Raw genomic sequence first — 19,888 nt, forward strand, 5'->3', positions numbered from 1 at the left:
GTGCTTTTGTATTTATTTTGAGAATTTTACTTTTAGAAATTCACCTATAACTTTGTTAAAACCATAAATGTTTTGAATTTTTGTGAACAGTTATTTTATATGAGTAGGTGAGAGTGAATGAGTGTGCCTGAGTGAATGAAAGAGGGACATTCGCCATTCTTTGCAAGTGTATAAAATCTAGGTTGGAACTCGCAAGTGTTCAGACGATGTAACCGTGGGAACAGAGTCGCCAGTGGTTCCCCATCTTAGTGAATGTCGGATGTCCAAGAGTGTATGGTATTGTACAAGCAGCCAGAACGTTCGCGAGTATTTAAATAATTTCTGGAAATAAAGTAAAGTCTAGTTTTCCTTTCGGTTTGTTAAATTATACAGTAAATTCTGTGTAACAAGAAATCATGACGTAAATGATTCAGAAGTCATGACTGGTGCGTGCTAGATTTTGGCGCGAGGCGCACCCAAAGAGTTAATTCTGATTGGCTGTGTGATGTGTGAGCCAATGAGATGCGAGGACGGTTAGCAGACTAGGAGAGTGAGTCGCGAGTGGAGGAGGAGTCGCGAAGGAACTGTGATCGAGAGGAGACATGCTTGATGTGTCCTCGCGAATAATGTGTAAAATGAAGTCATAAAACGGCTTCATCGGTTCGGTACTGTGCGATTTGAGACTGGAAGAGTCCAGTAACGCGTAGTGTGAGTTTGAGCGAGTTGTGACTTTTCGTTCCGCGAAAGACGCGAGTAACTTTAATAATTAAAAGCGTGGCGGTACTTCGTAAACTTTTACTAAGTGCTTATGGCGAGCATTAACGTTAAAAAACGAACTATTATTGAACATCGACTGCAAACGTGTATGTTAGAAAATCGTCTGTGTTGCAGTTAAGTAAATTCCGTAACTTTGAAAGCTAATTCTGGCGGGGTTTGAGTGTGGATAGAATTGTGAACTGAACTTTCTTCAAACGTAGATTAGCGGGCTGATGATCAGGCTTAAAGACAATAAAGAGCTTAAATAGAATTACCAACTTCGCGTTCTCGTTTGAGTAAACAATTACTACCATTCCAATAACTCAATTTATTTAGGAAGATTGCTCATAGATTGTATTTCAGCAAACATGTATCGCGGCCTCCGGTGAGCGGCTATTAAATTGCAGTTTCTTCAACACTGCTTTTCTGCAATTTTTCCAGTAGCTGCTATCAGGAGAGGCGAGTGCAGCAACTACCTAAGAAACGAGGTAGGTGGATTTTCTTTCAGGGAAAGGAAACTGCGCGATAAGAGCCTGACCCGTCGCAAGTGTGTGCAACCACAGATATTGTACAAGTGTGAGTATCGGACCTTTTCAAAACACAATACCTCGTAAACTGCTAGCAGTAGATTGGCTCTGAGCACTATGGGACTTAACATCTAATGTCATCAGTCCCCTAAGAACTACTTAAACCTAACTAACCTAAGGACATAACACACGTCCATGCCCGAGGCAAGATTCGAACCTGCGACCGTAGCGGTCGCGCGGTTCCAGACTGTAGCGCCTAGAACCGCTCGGCCACTCCGGCCGGCGCTAGCAGTAGAATCCTGCAACACACACAGCTGACATTTAATTGAACCTACTTTTAGTCTGTTAATGTCAGTATCCATTTTTCTAGTCTATGAGGTTTCGGAATTGCAGCCGGATCATGTTGACTTCTTCCCACAATATTTCGGTTGGCAAACGTCCAGCCATCTTCTGGTGTGTGTCCGCCACTTGAGACTGCTAGTTTTCTTTTCTTTATTGTAATTTCATGCCCCTGCACCTATGTGGGCAGTGGAGGGCTGGCAGCGGCACTGTCCACTGCTCTTCAGCCAAATAGCATTACAGAAATACACGAAATGGGAACTCTTACAGAAAGAGGGGGTTAAAAATGAGGACATAAAAAACACAGTAAATGGATATGAAGGGAGTTAAAAATACACAAATATGGGGACATGCACTATGGGTCAGTTAAAAAGTTGAAATAAAGGTAAAAGAACACAGCTGGAAATTCGATGCGCACTTAAAATCACTGGAGCCTAACACAGGTTAAAAGTCGGCCACAGTATAGGACCACTCATGAGGAATAAAAACCTCTGGGAGGGGCCTGCCGAGGGACTGGAGGTCATGGAGGAGAGAGAAAGAGGGGAGGAAGGTGCGGAGGGGGCTGGTGGCTGTGGGACGAAGAGGAAAAATGGGGGCAGGAGGTGTTCCAAGAGGCAAGAGATGGGTGGGGCAGGAGATGAAGAGGGAAGACAAGTCAGGTGGGAGTGCAGAGACAAAAAAGGTGAGCACAGGAGAGGGTGTAGGAGGGGAAAGATGTTCAGTGGAAGGGAGGGGGAGGAGAGGGAACCCTGAGGAGTAGGGGGCAGAAAGGTGGGGTTAGAGTTGGTAGGAGGTGTATATGTCACAGTGTAGTTCATAATCCAGGAGGGGTAGCTTCTGGAAGTTGCATTGGGAAAGGAGGTGGTGGGTGTGGAGATGGAGAGAAAGTGGGAACAACAGTGGTAAAGGTGTGGCAATGGGGTGGGGGTGGAGAGGACAGGGGACACCAGGGGGTGGGGGGGATTGTCAGTGGATGATATACAGGGTGCAGACGTGTTCAAGGAAAAGAAGGTGGGGGAAGGGGATGAGGTCATAGAGGATGTATGTGGGGGTGGAAGGCGGATATGGAAGGTGAGGCAGAGTGCACAGTGTCCTAGGAAACTGCTAGTTCATGGTGTCAGCTTTACAGGAAAAATTGGCGTGGAAACGCATGTACATTGGCGGCTGTCACAAGAGTGGCCTCTATCGAAATTCGCGCCCTTCTGTAACGTGCAGGAGCATACATAAAGGTGAAACTTTGTCTGCCCTCTGTCAGAATGTGCCCTTGAGTCGTTAAAAACAAACGTCAGATGTCGCCAGAAGCATCATTATGAATAAAATGTTTTCTCTTGAAAGAAATTATAGAGATCCACGAGTCCCAAGCCTTGTCCAGCTGAAAACCGTCGTCACGATTTATAACATTTTGTGATAGCCATATTTTCACAGATTCTTTAGTGAATCCCAAAAACATCTCGCTCGGGCCAAGATTTTTGTGGAAGAATACTCTGTAGAGTGTCTTGTGGTAATACAATGCTCAAGCTCCAGACCTTCCTATCGGATTCATCTGTCTCATTGCTTCTTTCTCTCCCACCGTCCTTCCTATGTCACCATTCATAATACCAGTCCCCATACCTTCTAACCCATTGCAGGTGTTCCCCAGTGCTCTGTCCTTTCTCCTCTCCTATATTCTTATATCTCCTGTACATTGCTGATATGCTCAAACCACACCCCTGCCCCCCCCCCCCCCCACCTCCTCTGCACCTTCCCATCTCACTCAATATGCTGTTGACACCGCCTTCTTTGCCCTCTATCTTACCCATCAGTGGTCCCAGCACTCCCTCCAAAACCACCTAGACCGGTTTATCTCTTGATGCAACCAGTGGCTCCATCCAATCAGTCCTTCCAAAACCCATGCAATCATTATAGAACATACCACCCCCTCCTTCTGGATCCATAATTTCTGCCTCACCTTCTATCACAGTCCTATCCAATTTAACCACACCTTGAAATACCTTGGCCTCACCCTTATCACCTCACCTGGTCTCTCCATCTCTTTACCGTCCAATGGAAAGCCCACAGTAGACTCCAACTCCTGTCTGGCCAGACATGGAATTGCATTCTTCCACCATACTTCATATCTACAAATTCTTGATTTGCTCCATCCTGTGTTATGTCAGTATCTCCTAGATCTCTGCCCCTCCTCCATTCTTTAAAGCTCTCCAAATCCTTGAACGCCATGTGCTCTGCCTCTCTTTCTGTATCTACCTCCCATGAGGATCCTCTATGACCTCATCCTCTTCTCACATCTCCTGCTTTTCCTTGAACAAATCCGTATCATGTACACCAATAATAACCTCGATTCCCCTCACCCCCTGGTATCTCTTTTCCTCTCTACTCCCCATCTGTTGCTCTGCCTTTACAGATGTATCCCACCCTGTCTCCACCTCCACACCCTCCACCTCCTCTCCCAAAGAAACTTCCAACGTCTCCCCATTCCAGCTAATGTGTTTCGCCCCCATTTTTATCCTCCTCTTCCTCAACCCTCCTCCCTAGGGCTCCCTCTCCTTCCACTTCCCTCTGATGAAACCTCCCTCTCACTTCTCCTTTCACAGTCCTTGCACTCCTTACTTGATTGCTCTCTCCTTACCCTCCCCGTCTCCTGTCCCTAGTTGTGTACTGGGTCCCCCTTTCTGCCCCTTCCTGACACCTTACTCTGCCGACACTCCTTCTCTCTTTCCTCTCTCCCTCCTCTGAGACCTCCCCTCCCTTGGCAGATACTTCTAATTTTAATCCAGTTACTCTCTGTCAAGTGTTGGTGCTCACTGTGTGTGTTACATACGTGCAGTATGTGTTCAGCGTCGTTGTCCCATGTTGTGAACGCCGTTTTTAATTGTGCTATTCGTGCCCCCAGTGTTTACATGCTATGTCTTCATGGAGTGTCATTTTAATTATGTGTGGCTTTTATGTAAACGTGCCTCATCAAACTGCCTCTTTTTCGTATATTTTAACGCCAATTGTTTTCCTTTCTTATGTGTAACCCTCGTCTTTTTTTCCCCATATTTTAGATATTTACTGTTCTCCTATGATATTTTATACAACCTCTTGGCTGAAGAGCAGCGAATTGTGCGGCTGCCGGCCCACCGGTGCCCATGTGGGGAACAATCAAGGGAACATCCTGGACTTGAACAGCTCCTATATTCTTGATGCTGTACGTGTCCTCCTTACCGCTGCATCGATCTAACGTGAGCGTAACCATTGTCTTTGAATACCGACTGTAGATGCTCTAACTCATTTGTAAGTCTATCTCCATCAGAAACAACACGGTCCCAGTGCACGAACGTTCTAAGTACACCAGTAGTTTGTGAAGGAAGATGGCAGCTCGACGCTTGCAGATAATGGTCCCTATGTGTGGCCTTACTGTAGGCATAATGCCCTAATGAACCATCTACATTCTTAGTAACCAAGACGTCAAAAACGGTAAGAAACCATCGTTCTCTATTTCCATCGAAAGCTGGATGTTCTTGTGGATTGAATTAAGATGTTGCAAGAAGCGTGACAGTTCTTTTTCACCATCGGGCCATACTAGAGTGTCATCTACAAATCGCCAAAAGACTCTCGGTTTAAGTTGTGCTGAATTCCTTGCCAGTGTGGCAAATTTTACGTAGGTCAGACGATACGTACAGTACATGAAAGACGCGTTGAACGCGAGCGCCACACAGCCCTCGGCAGTCCAGTGAGTCGGCTGTAGGTGAGCATTGTATTTTCTTTTTTTTCCTTTATTGTTATTTCATACCCCTGCCCCATGTCGGCACGAATGGGCTAGCAGCAGCACAATTCGCAGTTCTTCAGCCAAGAGACGGTATAAAATAACAGATGAGGATAAAGGATGGAGTTTACACATGAAAAGGGAAAACAATGAGAGTTAAAATACACCAAAAGGGATAGTTTCACGAGGCTCATTTACATAAAATACACATATGATTAAAATGACACTCAATGAAGGACGTAGCACATTAACACAGGCGACATAAAGAGCACAATTAAAAACCGGCGGTCACAGTGATGATAGCCACACAGGACGACAACACTCAACAAATACTGCACTTATGTTACATACACAGCGAGCATCAAAACACGACAAAATAACTGAATTAAAATTGGAAGGATTTGCGAAGGAGAGGTCAGAGAGGAGGGAGAGAGGATGGAGAGAAGGGGGTCTGGGGAGGAGTGGAGCATGCTTTCATCTCCAAAGCAACTTTGCATCGTACTTAGGATAAAACAGGCACTGCAAAATTGTATTTATCTGCCGATACAGGGCAAGTGACTTACAAGTACAATGTCTGACCTGTACAGGAATATACATAACGGCTGTAGACGGTTGTAGACGCACGTCTGACGACATGTGGAAGTTTGGGTCTCGCCGTGAGTTGCGCAGGGATAGGCGAATGGTTGCGAGCACGCTCAGCGTGTTCGGTCAGAGGGTCTGTTGCCCTCTGCAATTAACAAACTGAGTGAATGGGTCGACGAACTTGAATAAGTGTTATGGGACGTCTGCCCACAACAACTTCAACGAACATTAACGAGCAAAATGAGATCAACACAAAAAATAAAAAAGAGAAAGGAAGAAAGAAAATGGTAAGGCGACTGCTCGTGATGAGCAGGAAATCCGGGTTCGAGTCCCGCGCTGTTACCAATTTTACTTGTCGTCACTCCATTCCACAGCTGATGGTTGTCCTTACTCACAACAGCGAATACATTTAATGTATTTCATAGAAGCTGTAGTCCCCACAGCTCCTGTTCCATGCAAGCATGTCCAAAGCAACTTTGCATCGTAATCAGAATAACACAGGCATTGTAATATCGTATTTATGATGGTATCGCCAGCAACGTCCAAAAATAGTTGGTTTATGTGCAATTGATTTAAAGTTCTCTCTTCTCAAAGTCCACCGCAAACAACTTTTTCACCAAGCGTGAAAAGTGACGATTTCATCAGTCTGTTATAATTCCTGGTTAAACATGATGAGGAATGAGAGTACCAGAAAAGGGTTCTGATATCCCCTTAAATGAAGTGCCAAGACTTCCTATCACACAAAACTCGGGCTTTCGTTCTCAACACGTAATCATGGGAGAATAATTACGTCCGGCGTTCCTCAAAAAGTCTGATGGACGCTAATTGTGGACGATAAACATGAATGGTCGGACAGACAGCGTTTCATGTCCCCAGCGATTACTCGGGGGGGAGGGGGGGGGGGGAGGACACAATTGTGTAAAGGAAGCTAGCCTCGTTAGGGTAAAGACTGGTAGCTGACTATCAGCATCAATAAATGTAATGTACTACTCTAAACTGGACAAGAATGAACACTATTGTTTGACTGCACGACTGAATATTTGTCAATGGAAACTGTCATAACCGTCAAATACCTAGCAACATGTGACTTACGAAAAAAACAGTCAAATACATCTTGCAGCGTGGAAATCGAATGCCCAAGTGTGGTTTATCTGAAAAATCCATAGGAAGAGTAACTCAGGCATGAAGATGGCGATTTGGAAAATCCTACTACAAGAAATTCGTGAGAATTATTCATCTCGCTGAGATCCCTACCACAAGTAGTCAGAACGTAAAATAAATTGAAGATTCATATCTCAGCTGCTTAGTTCGATACGTAGTTCTCCTGTAAGTGCAAAGGCATCACATAAATTTTCAGTAAGCTTTAAAAGGCGACGCTGTAAAATAGGTACTGTAAATTGCGGAGAACCGGATTCATCAAATTTCTGATACCAAACGTTGCAGTTCGAGTGAAAAGTTATATTACTTTTGCAAAGTACATATCGAATATTAACTAAAATTAGAACATCCGGATTTTTGAAGGAGAGTATCGACACTACTGGCCAGTAACAATTACAGCTGACAGCAATCTTTACTTCAGGCAGCCCTATCTTAGGCCCGGACTCACCAATAAAAGCGAACTCGGCGCGGTCATTTCTTACCGTACTCCAACAAAGGATATCATGAAGTTGGATACAGGGTGAATCAGAACTCCATCGAAAAAATTTTGAGGTTGTTCGGGGATTTTTTTTTTTTTTTTTGTTTTATTCTTGTGTAAGGGTCCCTTGGTCTCCGCTGTCTCGTTACAGAGTAATGATGTAATTATGATTTATTCACTTTGTCACCCAAGTTACTTTTATTTATGGGGAAAATACTTACATAGCAATGAAAAAATCTGTAACAGGACAACAAAAAATACAGAGCACAGTGTAAACAGATGCACCACTAGTGCAACGGGCCTGCCGTCGATGAGAGGCCACCTAGGCAGAGTCTGGCCCCGCTGCTCATCCACAGCACACAGTGGACCCAAACATGAGGTGCATTTCAGCCGACTCTCCATCAGGAAACCTATCCGTACAGCTGTGCATCCCTTCTCACGAACAACTAGCTCAGCCGAGAAAAAAGACACAGAAATGCGCAGTGCTGAATGAATACTGGCTTTACTGCTGTCAACAACAAGTACCATGAGTGAATGGAACAAGCGTTTCCAAACAATCTTGTTGTTTAAATCAACAATGAAACGGGCATAACTTGAAAATGATCTTACAGATGTGAGAGGCGTAAACTAAGTTCTCCGCTACAACAGAAATCTCTGAATAATGACTTAAGAGATGTGTGTGAGGAGTGTAAAAAAATTCTCTTCAACTCTTCAGAAAAATCAGCTTCCCCAAAGAAGGACCTGTCTGACGAAACTGGAGTCAGCAGCATTTATAGTCACCTCAGAAGGAAATACTGCCAGTAAACAAAAAGTTAGCTGTTCAAAAACAGGAGTTGTTCTTACCTCTGAGAGAAACCCAAGCTATTGCAATGTCAGGTACCCAAGGAAACAAAATTTCCACAACGCAAGAAGCTACAGGTCGATTAGGAGCAAAAAACGAAAAAAAAGAAAAGAAAATGTATTCTACAGGAAAAAGAAACAAATAAAGCGATAATTATGAAGAAGTGGCATCAGTAAATAGCTACTCGACAAGAGGAAAGAGCGCTTAGAAGGAGCTTAGTACTCACCATGATGTTGCTCATCTACAAAGCACTGAGAAGTCAAAAGCTGTAAATGACAAACTGCCAGTGAGAATTGATGTATCTTTTGCTTCGGATGATGTGAAACGTGTGTCCACAAAAAAATCACCAACCAAAGTATTACTGAATATTGACCCATAGGAGAGACAGAGAGAGAGAGAGAGAGAGAGAGAGAGAGAGAGAGAGAGAGAGAGAGAGAGTGAGTGACAGTCTGGAACCGCGCGACCGCTACGTTCTCAGGTTCGAATCCTGCATTGGGCATGGTTGTGTGTGATGTCCTTAGGTTAGTTAGGTTTAAGTAGTTCTAAGTTCTAGAGGACTTATGACTTCAGAAGTTAAGTCCCATAGTGCTCAGAGCCATTTGAACCATTTGAGAGAGTGACAAAAGTGGTCTCTTGTCCGCTGCAGTAGCCAGTACGACGTAGCGACGTTGTCGAGGAGGTCATTCCAAATACCAAATGAGCGGCAGGGCAAAAGGTCTTAATAAAAAATCACAAGCTATCTTGCAAAGTGAAAAACAAAATTCAGAAGTTTTTATCCTTGTATGTTGGACCATACCGCATTTAACGTCTGGTTTTCGAAAACACGCTGCAGACAAGGCATTCACAAGTTCTCTAACGTCTTTTGTACAGTAGATTTCAGCTCTTAACGTTAACTTTCTGATGATCCATGGTTTTTAGACATGTTACCTAATGTTTCTTTCCTATAAGTCATAGTTTAAGTTAGATATAGATGCATTTATCTTTTTTTTTTTGCTTGTGTACAGTTTTAGTTTTTTTTTGTGTGTATGTACGAGTGTCACTCCAAAAGAAATGCACACTATTTTTGTAAAAATACAGTTTTCATTCTGCATGTGTAAAAATTTTACAGTGTGCAGATGCATCCTTCCTACTTGTATTCAAACTTAGTTCAACCTCTTCCCGTGAGTGGCGCCGTGACAGCATGTCTTCAAGATGGCTGCTACACTTGACGTTCGTCAGAAGCAACGTGCTGTCATAGAATTCCTGTGCTGTGAAAACGAGACAGTGGGAAACATCCAGAAGAGGTTGAAAAAGGTGTATGGAGATGCTGCTGTCGATCGCAGTACAGTTAGTCGGTGGACAAGCAGGTTACGTGATGATAGTGGGAACGGCAATATTGAGGATTGTCCTCGCAGCGACAGGCCTCGTACTGCACACACTGCAGCCAATGTGCAGAGAGTTAAAGAATTAGTGACCTCTGACAGACGCATCACAGTGAACGAATTGTCATACTACGCTGCGATAGGGGGAGGAAGAATACTGAAAGTGTTGGCGTTAAAGAAGGTTTGTGCCAGGTGGGTTCCCAGGATGTTGACAGTGGCTCACAAAGAAACAAGAAAAGTGGTATGCAGCGAACTTTTGGTACAGTACGAGAATGGTGGAGATGAATTTCTTGGAAGAATTGTGACAGGTGATGAAACATGGCTCCATCATTTTTCACCCAAGACGGAGAGGCAATCAATGTAGAGGCATCATGCAAATTCATCCAAGAAAAAAATTCCAAACCACACCTTCTGCTGGAAAACTTATGGCTACGGTGTTTTTCGATTCTGATGGACTCTTGCTTGTCAACATCATGCCAAGTGGAACCACCATACATTCTGATGCATATGTGACGACACTGAAGAAACTTCAAGTTCGACTGAGTCGTGTTCGATGACATCGGCAAAAGCAGGATGTTTTGCTGTTGCACGACAATGCACTGCCACGTGTCGTTCAAAAAACCACGGAAGCGATCAGAAAACCCGGATGAACAACACTGAAACACCCGCCTTACAGCCCTGACCTGGTTCCATGTGACATGTGACTGAAAGTCTTTCGTCGTGGAACAAGGTTTGAAGATGATGACACCCTTGTGCACGCTGCCAGACATTGGCTCCTACAGGTTGGTCCAGAATTTTACCGTGCGGGTATACAGGCGCTGGTTCCAAGATGGCGTAAGGCAGTTGAAAGGAATGGAAATTATGTGGAGAAATGAAAATATTGTTCCTAAAGGATGTATCTACACACTGTAAAACTTTCAAACATGTAGAATAAAAGATGGATTTAAAAAAAATACTTTACATTTGTTTTGGAATGGTCCTCGTATCCAGTGTCTGTTTGCGTTTTGTGTGTGTCAAATAAATTTCAAATTTAGCGAGTCCTAGTTACAGATTGAATTTCACGAGTATGTTTCGAATATGTGTGTTTCTATGAGTGCCAATAAGAGTTCTACTTTTGCTTGAATGTAGAGACCTGTGTTAGCAGCGCGCTTTGCGTATGACTGAATGTATGATGTCAATGAACACGTGGTTTCTCTTCTTATATGGACTCTTCTTCACCCTATGAATAGCAATATCTGCATTTTTAACCTGTTATTATGGACTGTTTTAGATTAACCTACGGTACGTTGAGGTGCTGGATTGGACGGCAGTTTCAGCCGAGGGATGTTTATCTTGTTTCATTTCAGAAACATCAGTGGCGAAACTGAGGTAAAAATGTCGTGTATCGACTCGTTATACTGTTATTCTCTTTTAAATTTTTTATTTGGTGCTCCATTTATGTATCGTGTTGTCAAGTCCGTTTATGAATCGGCGTTTTACTTTTTGAGACGTATGGAATGCTTCTGTGTTGGGAGACAGATTTGCCTCCACCGGTCCTTTTGCTTTCAGGATGACATGAGCCGCACGCGATTCATGACGGTTGAGTGGTTTAGTATTGAAGCGATGATAATAAAGGGCCCACAGGGAGAGGCTTTGAGCTCGGCCGGGAAATTTCCGCTCTCGTTTTTTTCTTTCTTTTTTATGCCTAGAATGTTTGTTATTTTGTTTTTTCAGCAGTCACTTTAAGCCACTGATGAACTGAGCTAGCCAGACCGGAGTCCTTTCGATGTGTTTCTTTCAGAATGCACTTTGGCAGTCGCCTTTGTGTTTGCATAGTGCAGCGTGTGCAACTGAGGTTCGATATCGCCAATGAAGCGTACAGAATTTCCTTCTCACAAACGACACTCGAATGGGCTGATTTAAAAGAAAAAAATTGTTTTAATTTAATTGTTTTTGGGGAAATTTAAAAGTATTTGATTGTTCCTGAAATTGTCATTCCATTTGTTATTTTATCATTGTAGTGTTCTACATTTCTATTAAGTTCCTGTGATCAGTCGTAAATACCACGAATAATTTTCAAATTTCAATTGAAACAATTTAAAAATTAAAAAAACATTCTAACGTACCTTTCCTCGGATTCACTATTTCAATAAAACTATCAGTAATAAAGTCTAACAATAAATTCATGCACAGGAACGTACATCAGGTTTTTTGTGTATTGCTGCAGAAAGAAGAATGGGGCTTCTAGACGCGCTTTCGGTGTTTCAGCGACTTCTGCGCCTGCTTGCTTTTAGAATCACGACGGGCCGACAGCCGCCCGAACAGCGTTAAGCAGGTAGCCAGCTTTCCAAGAAAATTCCTCCGACAGTCTCAGACAATGCCCAAGACCTGTAATCTGAGCATTGTCTGTCGGCGGCTTCTGTCTGCGGCGCCGTCTGCCGTTTCGCTCAAAGGCCTCAGCGGCTGTCAACATATGTGAATGACAGTCAGAATACGACTCTGTCTTATGACGGTGAGAAGCCTTACTACCAACGTAGTAAGCTCTGATACACATGAAACGCATGACACATACAACGCTCGACACGGAAAAATGATTCAATGAATACATAAAAGTTGGCGATTTTTCTTTCTCTGGTTGAATAAATGAGGTAGCCACCTTTCTTTATGTTTATATATAACGTTAGACAACATTAGTTATCAATTTTTGTGATGTGCACTTTAGATAACTCATCACAGACATTTTATGTCAATAAGTACTTTACATCAGTTAATAAATATTCATGTGATGTTAGTTTTTGCGCAGAAGTAAACGTCAAATTCCTAGGCTCACCAATAAGTAACTGTTTGTTATTAATTCAGCAACAAAGATTCCCATCTATTTTGTTGTTAAAGGAAAACTGTTACGGTGGTTTAATTTTGAATTTTTTCTTTTAGTAGCATTAGAACTTCTTAAGAAAAGATTTAAACTTTTTTTTAGTGTCCCTATGCTTTGACAGTCGGAGATGACTACCAAGAGAGCTTGTTACCATGAAAGGGGGGAAGACAGAGAGGTTATGTAACATAGATATGTTACATGTACTACACGATCTTTATACTATCTGAAAATATGTTTCCTTGACTGTGCTGAAAGAACGGAGAGACTTAGGGATTATGGGAGCCAATTTACAGTTTTCTCTTGCGTGAAACAGCACAGGGGAGTTGGTATTGTGTCTGGAAGGGCTGGTCGCTTTCGAATACAGCGCTCTTTTCCACAGCTTATCAAGAGCCACGAACCTCTAATAACCTACAGGGGTGCCTGAGATCGCTCATGTTTGTCGGCAGGACAGAGGGCTCCTTTTGATGATGTGTCGAATCTGCTCCCTTTGCAGGACACTAAAGTATGCATCTGCGCCATTTTATGCGTCCACAGCTTTTCGTATTCTGGGAGCTCCAGCAGCTGCCAACCCAATTTTTGGCTTAGCCAATGAGCGGCGAAATAGAGATCGGTTTGCCAACCTCCACACAACTAAGCAACACACAGTGACTGCTATTCAAGGATTTTATCAGTTTCTCACCTGCTGATTAAGCAGGGGAGAAAAATCCTGGGTTGGGAGGATGGTTGTCGTGATGGACTCTTCCCGCTGTCCTTTTTCCTCTGAGTAGTTTGTAACTTGCGTGTCCTTAAATCGGAACTTGTGTTGTATTTGCAGTAATTCAGAGCTAGGATTTACTATTCCCCTGTTTCCTTTAATTGCATTTGTGAGCTGCTCGAACGTCACCTGTACGTACACTGGCAGTCTTCTTTGGTACTAGCTTCAATTGCTCATAAATAATTGGGTGTGATAAACCGACCTGTTTGTGAAGAGTGTTTTTGTTAATAATCAGTTTAACAGTGTTACACACCCAAGCTCAGCCCTCTTTTATCGTTTTGTGAATTGTTAAGATTCCACGATTTTTAGTTTCAAGCTACCTTTTTCTTACAATACCATTCTTAGAACAAATTATATTTTTATAAGTGTCATTGAACTCTGATCATATTGTATACTCTACATCAACTAAATAAACTAGATTAGCTAAAAGTGAACCGTTTAACTTACTCCACTCAACTTCATGACTTCGAACATTATTGAAACTCTTATGAGTATGTCTACCACCTTGGCACGCTTTAATCAATGGGCGATACAAGTGCCCCTCTGAGATGAATTACATTACTTTTCAGTGGAAAAATTCGATTGTTATATTCCTTATAAAATAATAATTTTTTGAAAGTGTGAATTCCTGAGACAGTTATCCTTTTTTTTCTGAGTCTGTGAGTGTGGCAGGCAAATTGCGCAACCGCTCCCAAATCCCAAAACCGTCCCATAGCAATCAAAACCAAATATAAAAGGAGTATATTTAGAGGAAGACAACGTTTCTAGAGTTTATAGCTAAAATGTCTTTTCGATGTCAATAATTGTAATGACATGAGAGTAATATTAGTCTCTTCTGGTAAATATTACTCTACTTTCATCCTTCAACATAACGATATTTACGCATATTTTTCTGTAGTTTTTTTGCCTAATATAGATACCGATAAGATGATATTACCGAAACCAGTAGTAATAATAAAGAAATATTAATACAGTTCTTGGTCATGCATTTTCTTGAGTATATGGCTGTTGTTGGAAGTCGCCTGGAAAAATGTACGGCGTTAGAATGGACGTGCAAAGTTTGCAACCTTAAATTCTGTCGAGTATGTTCGGACATTGACGGTTCTAAACCGGGAGCTACGTCGGGAATGCAAGCGACAGATTCTACGAAGTCATGTTTTTGCCATGTAGGGGAGCATTTAGCGATCTCAATATTGGATCTATGATGTAGCTCCCTCGTCTTCTCCCCGCCTCGAAGAATCAAAGAGGTGTGGGAGAACGAGGGATCTCGGACTTCATAATAACACTAAAAGAAGCACCATTTATTTTTAATTTCACCGTTCACAATTTTTCTGCTTTTTGTCCACTGAAGAATAAAATGATTTTCAAATTCTGTGAGGTACAGCAGTTCTGTACAGCGAAGATAATAGGCCCTTGTTTAGACAGAAAAACATATATCATTTACTCGCAGTTTCTTATGTTCAGGATTTCTATTTTAATATTGTTTTATAACTACACATCATGAGATCCTACTGTTGATCATTGTTAATTTACAACTACACATTTAATCTCAATTCAATCAACCCAACAAATGAACAATTTATTATTCAAACCGTACAATGCAACCTTACTTATAAAATATGTAAAACAAGATCTTGGTCTCTGCAGAAAAACCCATCAATCACTCACTGCTTGAAAGTATTTACTTGAAAATCATTATTAATTTTCTGAGCTTGTAGGTACATACAGCCACCTGAAGACGAAAGGTTAAAATTTAAAAAACTGCTTATACATCACGAACCTGAATTTTCATGTAGTAACATTTTGTTATTTGTGTGTGTGTGTGTGTGTGTGTGTGTGTGTGTGTGTGTGTGTGCGTGTGTGTGTGTTTCTGGATTTAGGGCGCTCAACAGTGAGTTGTTACCGTCTTTTCTAAGAAAATCCGAGACGAAAGTGGCTTAAAACAATTAAAACTAACTACGCAGAAAATGTTATTTCACTTACAATTACAATCACTTTCGCTCATTTCATACAGATTCACCTATCTACTCATACCGAATCAAGAAAAATGAAAAGTTTTCAACTCTACCAATTTTAAAATGTGTCATTGAAATCCCAATTGAACCGCAGAAAAAAATTTAAGAACATTCAGGCAACTGCGACTGGCTGATCACTTACTAAAAAAAAGAAAGAAAAGAAAAAAACAGGGTAAGCCAGACATCGTCATCAGACATTAAAACATTCTCCCTAAAAGTTTAGGTAGCTAATCAAATATTTCACGCAATCTTAAAAGTTGCTCCACATTCCTCTCATTGTCTGTTACAATAGAGGACAGATCCGTCAGTAAAGTAATTTCTGCTCCCTTGTTTGAATATAACATGTGGCGTACTGTAGTCTTTAACTTATGATGACCACACACTGGCCGGCCAGAGTGGCCGTGAGGTTCTAGGCGCTACAGTCTGGTAACGAGCGACCGCTACGGTCGCAGGTTCGAATCCTGCCTCGGGCATGGATGTGTGTGATGTCCTTAGGTTAGTTAGGTTTAATTAGTTCTAAGTTCTAGGCGTCTGATGACCTCAGAAGTTAAGTCGCATAGTGCTCACAGCCATTTGAACCACACACTGGAGGGTCCTCCAGCTCACGTCAGTAACCGAATGGAGACACACAACGGCCGAGTTGCTGACCTGGCACTCACAGCATGTTGTAGATCGCTTCCCGTCACTCTTCTTCCCACCGACACATGACCCTGCACTTCGACAGTGCAGATACAGCATGTAGGAGGACAGCGCTCTGAGTCACCTGATTTAGAAGACATGCTTCCTTGTTTGCCAGATCCGCTAAGTCATTTCCTTGAAATCCCGTGTGCCCTGGCATCCAGCAGAATTCCACCTTCTTCCTCTGCCGTTACTGGCGTAAACTACATTCCTGAATGTTCCGAAAGTATCCGTCCACTGGGTAAATTCGTTGAATAGATAGGATGGGGCTTAGGGAGCCAGAGCAGACGAGGAGTTTCTTAGCACAGATACGTCCCGTCCGCCCCTGTGCCTTCAAAACAGGATTCAATTCTGCATCAAAAACGGTAAATTGGTTTGGTAAAAGAATCGCCGGGACACTTTCTGGAAAAATCACACAGTAACCAAGGTAGTACCCCTGTTTAGACCCATTTGTAGCTACAAGTATATAGGTGTGGTGTGCAATTAAAATATCATGAAAAAAAACTAATTAAAAACTTACACATGAGTGCAGGCCCTCCTCTTCGCATTTAACTCTAAAATTATTCTTCAGTAACCTATTGCCACTCGACTTCGATCCTGGCTCAGTGGTAGCTGACCCACACCAAATGCCACTAGCTTGAGCTATGCACAGTTGTCAAAAGGCTTCGTTGCTTGCGGACTATTTGTAAAAAATTGCTTCTATTGAAGGGCAAGCAACGATTTAGTATGCTGAAAAATCTACAACAGCAGAGAATGTGTATGCCTGACAGACCATTAGAAGCTGCCACCGGATGGCAAGTGGCAGCTCCCCAGCCTCAGTATTGAGGCTAAGTACTAGGTTCGTCCTGTAGGTACCCAATCCCCTCACCGCGGGTAGCATCAATAACACTGACACAGCTAGGTCTCGCTGATCCATAGACTGTACACCTGTGATCTATCACGGGTTGTACACAAGCCCTGTCTGCTCCCCGAGACCTGTGACTAAGGCACTCCAAAACGTTCAATTTTTTGAGGGACATTGCCTTTAAGCCCCTTAGTTACAGTGGCCAGAAAACTACGAATCAAATATGAGGTCCTGAACCACCAGCGAATCTCTGAAATTCAGAACGATTTCCCTTATTTGCAACTCACGTAAATTTGAAAAGTCAATAAGAATGGTTCATATCAACACAGACACACACACACACACAGACACACACAAACACACACACACACACACACACACACACACACACACACACACACACACACACACACTTACTTTAAATTGCTATGAGCAACCCATTTTCCAACATTCTGGTGCTTAGCAGCATCTAGTGAGATGCTGACGCAGGGCTGGAAGAGGAGTAACATCGTCCAAAAATAAGAACACTTTTCTGAGCTCCTTACTGAGGACGTTAAAGTCTACCATTAATAGCAACTTAGAATAGAGTTACACATAAAAATACTGCCTTGAGGGACACCATTCTATTGCTGGAATCTGTCAGATAGAACTTCACCATCCGGGTGTATCAAGAAAAACATTGGTACAGAAAGGACCGATCGAGTATACCTAACCTTCATTGAAGGAGTTATTTTAGAACATGGTGCCTCCAAGCAGTTTTATACACCTTTTCTGTATCAGAAAATATGCCTGCTAGGTGCTACCTTTGTAGGAAAGCCTGTAGTATAGCGGTCTCCACTATGATCGGGTTATCAATAATGGATCAATACCTGCTGAACCGACACTGAGAGAGGCTAAGGAGGGCCTCAAGGACCCAGACCAGAAGACGGTTTACATTAAGGTGAAAAATGTTTTCCATACAATTATGACGACGCTTCGATAAATACTTGGGTTTCTTCGATTCTTTTCTGTTTTGAGGAGAAGGAAAAAAATTACATATCTCCACGAGTTGAGAAATCCTCCTGTCATAGTTAATTAAAAAGTTCAAGAAGAACTCTTTTTTATTTTGCTCCGAGTCGCCGCAGCACTATGTACTTCGTTCAGTCGCTATCAGAAGCAGTGTTACGAGTCTTGGACAGTGATGAATCCAGCTTCCACGTGAATAATGGGTTGTTATAGAACTCAGCGATTTGAAGACCGATCCACCCATTTTCATTTCCATGTGGTGACGACAGTATGCTGGAGCTAGCCTGACAGTACAAGAAGCCTTGCCGAAACGCGATGTCTGTGTATGTTGTCTGGAAACGCACTCCTTCACTGCAGCTGCTATTAGTAGCCTACTATGCTTTTTGAAAATTCTTCTGATTGATTCCCATACTTTTGCCGAGCTAATACTACTGCATATTCTAGTAATATGTAAAACAGCTACACAAAGCACCGAGAGAACCAAAAAGGCGGACACACCACAATCAAGCCACAGACTGTTCAGTTTTACTAATCATATGCCCGTTCTGTAAAATTAAAACGTCAGGTTTTGTTGAATTGTGTGTTACAAAATGTGAAAACTGACTCTTACTGTGATTTAACGTTAGTTTATTTTCTACAAGCCATGAACTGAGGTCATGTACTGCACTATTTGAAACCGAGTCAGTGCTGCACACAACGTCCTTTACTACCAAGCTAGTGTCATCAGCAAACAGAAATATTTTAGAGTTACCCATAATACCTACTGATAACAAACAGACCCGAACTTTTCGACTCTGTAAGTGCAGAACAGGGAATCAGTGATCATAAGGCCGTTGCAGCATCCCTGAATATGGAAGTTAATAGGAATATAAAAAAAAGGGAGGAAGGTTTATCTGTTTAGCAAGAGTAATAGAAGGCAGATTTCAGACTACCTAACAGATCAAAACGAAAATTTCTGTTCCGACACTGACAATGTTGAGTGTTTATGGAAAAAGTTTAAGGCAAGGTACGTGCCGAGTAAAGCTGTGAGGGACGGAAAAAACCCACCGTGGTTCAACAACAAAGTTAGGAAACTACTGCGAAAGCAAAGAGAGCTTCACTCCAAGTTTAAACGCAGCCAAAACCTCTCAAACAGAAGCTAAACGATGTCAAAGTTAGCGTCAGGAGGGCAACGCGTGAAGCGTTCAGTGAATTCGAAAGTAAAATTCTATGTACCGACTTGACAGAAAATCCTAGGAAGTTTTGGTCTTACGTTAAATCAGTAAGTGGCTCGAAACAGCATATCCAGACACTCCGGGATGATGGCATTGAAACAGAGGATGACACGCATAAAGCTGAAATACTAAACACCTTTTTCCAAAGCTGTTTCAGAGAGGAAGTCCGCACTGCAGTTCCTTCTCTAAATCCTCGCACAAACGAAAAAATGGCTGACATCGAAATAAGTGTCCAAGGAATAGAAAAGCAACTGAAATCACTCAACAGAGGAAAATCCACTGGACCTGACGGAATACCAATTCGATTCTACACAGAGTACGCGAAAGAACTTGCCCCCCCCCCCCCCCCCCCTTCTAACAGCCGTGAACCGCAAGTCTCTAGAGGAACGGAAGGTTCCAAATGATTGGAAAAGAGCACAGGTAGTCCCAGTCTTCAAGAAGGGTCGTCGAGCAGATGCGCAAAACTATAGAGCTATATCTCTGAAGTCGATCTGTTGTAGAATTTTGGAACATGTTTTTTGCTCGAGTATCATGTCGTTTTTTGAAACCCAGAATCTACTCTGTAGGAATCAACATGGATTCCGGAAACAGCGATCATGTGAGACCCAATTCGCTTTATTCGTTCATGAGACCCAGAAAATATTAGATACAGGCTCTCAGGTAGATGCTATTCTCCTTGACTTCCGGAAGGCGTTCGATACAGTTCAGCACTGTGGCCTGGTAAACAAAGTAAGAGCCTACGGAATATCAGACTAGCT

The sequence above is a fragment of the Schistocerca gregaria genome, chromosome 2 (assembly GCF_023897955.1).
Source record: "Schistocerca gregaria isolate iqSchGreg1 chromosome 2, iqSchGreg1.2, whole genome shotgun sequence".
Lineage (NCBI taxonomy): Eukaryota > Metazoa > Arthropoda > Insecta > Orthoptera > Acrididae > Schistocerca > Schistocerca gregaria.